The sequence below is a fragment of the Columba livia genome, chromosome 2, assembly GCF_036013475.1.
Source record: "Columba livia isolate bColLiv1 breed racing homer chromosome 2, bColLiv1.pat.W.v2, whole genome shotgun sequence".
NCBI lineage: Eukaryota > Metazoa > Chordata > Aves > Columbiformes > Columbidae > Columba > Columba livia.
In genome coordinates, this window is record NC_088603.1 from 46,584,228 (window position 1) to 46,590,481 (window position 6,254).

General features: G+C 37.8%; 1 long non-coding RNA gene across 1 annotated transcript in view; it reads right to left on the bottom strand.

Moving 5' to 3' along the window:
• The window catches only part of LOC110360940 (uncharacterized), a 31,853-nt gene that overhangs the window by 23,068 nt on the left and 2,531 nt on the right, over nucleotides 1-6,254 (bottom strand). Inside the window, exons 2-3 of the long non-coding RNA XR_010470155.1 lie at nucleotides 5,995-6,115; nucleotides 5,081-5,277 (exon numbers count right to left, since the gene is read on the bottom strand). This is a non-coding gene — a long non-coding RNA (uncharacterized LOC110360940). The remainder of the gene's footprint in view (nucleotides 1-5,080; nucleotides 5,278-5,994; nucleotides 6,116-6,254) is intronic.

Here is a 6,254-nt window from a genome sequence, read left to right on the forward strand (position 1 = left end):
CTCCAGCATCCATGTGCCTCAATTCAGAGCTTTCTGTTCACTAGAAAGATTGGCCTATAGCCAACAGACTAGACAGGAGAAAACAAAGAAATAACAACAACAAAAAATATTTTCAGGAACTGTGGAACCAGAAATTATGTCTCTTTAGGGAGAAGTAATAATATCTGCCAACAATTCAAAGCAAAGGGAAGGGAAATTCAGTTATCCAATGGACAAAACAGCCAAGCCAAAATGCATTGATAATATATCACAATATTTGTATCATCCTTACACAGTAAGGTCAGTCCCAGATCATTGCACCTGTCTCAAGGTTTTGGAGATGGATGGTAACTCAGTTAGAAATGCTTAACAATACCTTTCAATAGGATCTCTCCCTTTCCTTTTTTTCTTAAAGGGAAATAATTAATATAATTCCCCAAGCTGCATTTACTTGCAAGTTTCCCAAAATATTGAAGACTGTCTATGTCATTATCAAAACTTGGTGTCTATAACACAGTGGCTTCAGTAACATATAGATTTCAAATAGAATATTATTTACAGTTTAGAGACAGATCAAACTATACTAAGCCTTCCAATATATCACAAAATGTTGTGTCCAGGCAACTAAAATTTAAACAGCGGGGTGTAGATTTAGATGCTCTTTGCTTCACAAGGTGATAATGAAAAGAAAAAATGTCTTCAAAGTAATTATGTTAGACCATTATTTACAAGAGGTGAAGAAAGTGCTATGAAATCTGTCAGAAATTACTAACCTATGAATCAACAAATGTTAGTTGTTTGGAAAAAAGTAAGGAAGGAACAGAGCTATGTATCAAAAGACAAAGGGAAGCAAATAGAATATGGCAGGTATGAGGAAAAAAAAAATCATTGCAGCAAGGATTTTCCAACAGCAAAGTTTTATCTGAAACCAAGCCAGCTCCTTAAACTGGTTTAGTAACAGATAGCAAGCACAAGACAGGTTGCTAACTTGACTCGGACAATTCTGTCTGAGTGCAAGTCTAGAAGCTATACTTGCTTTTCTTAAACACATTCATAGAGTTAAGAAATCTTCCTATGTTTCTTCAATTGCTCATCCTCAGGATGAAAAGAAACAAGTTGCATAAGCAGTCTAATAGTTAGATTACACCTACATAGGAAACAGATAAAACTGTGCTTTTACTTTTACCTTTCCAAGGTTAACAGATGACAAAATACACAATAAACTTCTCCCTTTTCCTCCCCACATCCAACAGCTTTCAACATTCATTGTAAATACGTTGGTGTGAATGTTTGAAAACTCTTGCCTTTTGTCGTTTAAAAAATATGTTTTAACAGAGAAGATACCATTGCTGGATGTACTGGAGCTTTGATACAATATTTTAGGCAAAACCACTTTAAAAAAACAAACCAAACCCTAAGTCATACAGATAGGATGTTACAGCTTCAATCACTAAAATACATCAAAGTTTTATACAACTATAAAGTGGGATGTCATAGAGGCAAAAGTCCTTTCTAAGATGAAGTGTTGCAAGCCAACTGATAAAATTCTAATCTCCAGTTCACTATCGGAAAGTCATTGCTATGAATCAGGTGAGCCCAATGTTAAGAGAAAACATGAAAGATAGATGTGAAAGTTATGTCATCCTTGAATACCATAAACAATAAACTATATAGAATTTCTCTGTTTCACATTAAGTAAAACTCATAGAAAAGAAGGAAAAAACCCCAAACTATCTGAACAGAGGAAGAGAAGAAGCTACATTACTCCAGCTTGATCTTTGTGGTCATTCAAATTCTCTCATTTTGTAAACTTAATGCATATGCCTCTCTCTCTACAAAGATTCAGACTTCTTGCAAATGGTGCTGAGTTCCTATGACAAAAGACAACATACAAAGAGAAAAATATTTTAGAGTTAATACTACAAGTATAAAACAAACCACTGCATTATTTTTTCACCACTTCTCACAGTGGTGAAAGAACTGGAGACAGACTTCAACAAACTCCTTCTGGTGAATAAATGTATTTTGCCAGGAACCCTGAATATAAAAGTGAAAATCATTGAACTTAATCTTTAATTAAACTTGGAAATGTGGTCGTGTGTTCTTGATGGCTGTTTGCAGTGATGCTGTTCTGCATTTCCCAATATATTTCCAGATTTCCAGTGATTCTCACAGAAATGTCTGTCTGCAATTTATTGCAACCACACTAACCCAAAGTGCAATGAACAGAAGAGGGTTTAACACTAGATGGCAGTATGCCTTTGCAAAATATTTGTCTGAGGTGCCTGTAGATAGAGGAAAATATTTTTCCAACCATTATACTATTTCTTAGTTCTTGTGTAGGCTTTAGACATACAGTTTTTATTTGGTTTGCACTAAAATAAACGTTCCTTTCTTCCTACTAATTTAAATTAAGTTTAGACAATACTCTCATCTAGAGCTGACCAAACAGAAGAGATTCACAGTTTAACTGAAAGTACATTATCAATTATTCACTCTTCAGTGTGTGTGGAAAACGTGAAGAATCACATGATGAAAGTTGACAAAATCTGGCGAAATGTAAATCAAAAGAAAGCTTATTTATAGTGGGCTACTGCTTTGCATCTACTGATGTCAATCAGAACATGAACCTCAGCATGTATGTATTAAACTCATGATTCCTTTGAGTAGCATTTTTCTCCATTACATGAAGCATTAATCTTGGTTATCCCTTTTGTGCTCATGCATGTAGCCTCTATTGAAGACCAAGTCAGCAACACAGGTAGAACAGTCTGGATTGTACTACAGATATCCAAGATACATTGGCTGGCTTACCTGTACTTCCTGCAGCACTTTCCCGAGTTTCTCAGAAAGCCCAACATGTTGCAAATCAAACCTATAAACCCCCACTTTGTAAAACTAAACCCACACTATAATTATCAATTAAGCTGCTAATTAATGGGTTGCTTGGTTGTTTCCAGAAATGATCAATATTTGGAGGTAGCATTAATCTGTCTCAGCAGTGGCAGCAGCTGAGAAAGCCCTCGGCCAATTCTCTGCATGACTTTAAGCATATCTTCCTTTTACTGGCACTTCTTTTTTTATGAAGATGGGTCCTTGAAGCTGTTACCACTCCCACACACAACTTACTCTCCCTCCCAACTCAGGAAATAACAGATCCCAAAACAAGATGTTAACTGCCAGTGCCATTTTGTCTGTTCAGCATTTTAGCTATTACCCACTGGATAGTTTGTCCCACATTTCAGCAAAAGGCACTTTTACACCTTTTGTGCTTTATATGGATGTGTCTGGGAATTAAAACACAGACAATATGTGATTATAGTAGGTGAGAAAACAGAACATCTTTTCGAGGTACTTTATAGAAGTAGACGACAGAACTTCATGTCACTGAATCAAATGGAAGTCTGTGAAACATCTCAGTTTCTATCACCCTGGTAGGCAACATTTATTTTAATTTAACAGGACAGAAACTGGATATACAACCTAAAGCAAAAAATATGGAGTTTGTTTCTAACAATCATATTGACAGTCAATTAAAATTTCACTGATAGAAGTCACACTGGAAATACCAAGGAAGTCTTTGAAGAGATACCATCATGCAGTTTAGTTAGTATTAATAGACACTGTGCGGTGGCAAAAAAAAAGACCCTTCCATTGTAACAGTTCTGACAGTTTCATTCAGAAAATGTTTGTGGCAATATTTAAATCACTGACCAGCTTCTCAAGAAAACACTTGGTCAGAAGAGATTTGAAATGTGCAATGAAACTATGCCTATGTCCAAGCACAAAATGCTTCACTGGCTAAAATGAACAATGAATCTAAAGTGACCGAAGAAGGATTACAGCATGGGAAATGCATGGGAAGGGGAAAGAGGGGGATAATAGTTCTGAAACAAACAGCTAATTTACTAATTCTTCACTCCTAATTCAGGATTTAAGTAGCAAAAAACTAAACTATCCACACAGGTACATGATGCTCTTTACAAGAAAGATCCAATATTTATGAGATATTGCTGGCTTATATTTGACCTCAGCTTGGGTTTTCTAAAGGACTTTTTGTTTTATTCCAATAGAAATAAAAAAGTTATTCAAAGAACATTTCTTCCCTCCCACGTATTTGCATTTCAAATCTTGCAGCATTGTGCTAGGGCATGATCAGAAATCATTCCAGCTGAGTAGAACAATTGCTTTAATCATAGTTATTGTAGCCTATCTCAAAAATAAATATAATTATTAAAATGTAAAGAAAGCAGCAACCCAAATCCCTCAGGTATTCTAAAGTGCACAAGGACAATAGCTTGATGCTTGATTACACACATGGAGGTTGTTGTTTGGACTCATGTCAGCACCTAGATGAAACGCTTCTGGTTTATGCCCAAGCTAGACAGCTGTGATGATGGCGCACAGGAAGAAAATGTTCTTTTCCTCTAGTACAAGAAATATCTCAGATCCCACTGTCAAAACAACAGGATACTGTCTGTTCTGTACAACTCATTGTTAGTGGTCTAAAGATCTTTGTCTCCTAGGTCTTTGCTACAAACCTCACCTCTTTCCTGCAGTGGCAGTCTGGTTACATGATACATCCATTCATCACACCCAAGCAAGGTTGCTTGAATTCATTCATGGAATTTGGGAAAATAAATAACAGGCCTCTATACCGCACAGAGTTCAGGTTTGTGACTCACTGATGGCCTAAGACCAAAATGAGTACCCCCACTGTGTGGAATAATTTCAGCTAAATCCCTTTGTTCTGATATTACAGCAATCATCTGTTAAGACACAACTACCAAGCTGCATATTAATCTGCAGCTCCTTTATATCAGTCTTGCTTTTCTTCAGTTGTGTATTTTATGATGACAAAGGTGAAACATATGGAACTGGAGAGAAAGTGCTCCCATTTGAGAGGAAGGAGCTTTACAGTCCAGGAAAAATCTGGACTTTGATCTCTTTTTGCATCAACACTGGGATCCATTCTTTTGAATAATGCTTCTTCATCAGAACAGGTGGAGGAAATGGATTTTAACATCCTCCTTTTCCTCTGTTTTGAAGCCCCTGTAAGCCAGTGCAACTCTACAAAAGATAAAGAGCTAATCCAACTCACATCAAATGAGGATCTGGAGCAGCAGGTGCACATATCCCATAAACAGGTACAAAATGCAGAAGATCAGAAGGTGCTCAGAAGAACGTCAGTGGAAAACAGCTCCGTAGACCTCAAGGGATATGTATTTGGAATAAGTTCATCAACTTCTGTGCAGTTACTCTATATTTGCATCAGTGTAATGCAGAAGAAGCTGGCAACTGTGAAAAAAAATAATAAAAAAAAAAGCACTTTATCTCAGATCGACATTGACTGCAGTTTTGGACCCAAACAGAAGGCAATTGCCCAGAACGCTGAATGGCCAAAGAACCACCACAGTCCCACTCCTTACAAGTCCCAACATCAGCTGCTGTCTCCTGCTTTCTGCTGCCATTTAAGGAAGGATCAGAGGATATGGGGCAAAAGGTGATGTCTCCTGCCAGCAGCAGCAAGAACATCAGGCACAACTCTTTAGGGCTGCTGTTACCATTGCAGATTACTCTGACAAGCCCTGACCCAGCTCCTCAGGACAGGTGAACATGCCTCTAACTTTTAAAATGGGCTGAAAGAATATTGCGTGCCAGTGCTGAAATCATTAACAGAAAGTATGTATCTAATGGAGCAGAATTCTTTTTGAGGTGGAGGTAATGTGCTCCTGTGACAAGGGCGTGGTGACATGACATGCCTTTGTTTTCTTAATGCAAAGGGCCAAAGAAGTCTATGTTAAGCATTAGCCAAGTAGAGGCAGCCTATCTATTTAGATATTAAGGAAGGGACTTGGAGTTGGAATTTTTTGTTCTGGTTGTTGGTTTATTGCAGCTCAGTGAATGATATCCTCACTTTTCTTCATCCTTTAATCACAACGTGAAAGCAGAAGACAAACAGGTACACTGTAAACCAGAGGAAACACTGAATTCTGTTTAGGGACAAATACAGACCTGGTCTGACTGGAGCCCAGGAGAGAAGACATGGAAAAGGCATGGAAGTGGACATGGACATCAGCACTGCAAAAGCCATGGAGCCACAACTTCAACACCAGAGGCTGGAACAAGTATCCCACTAGGTGACATTACAGGGAGGGGGAAGGAGAGGAGATGGGGTGGAAAGGTTGAAGTTCTGCTACATCTGCCACCTTCTCTCCCCACAAATTCCATACTGGAATCTTCTGCTGATGTGCTTACGACCGTATCTTCAACTG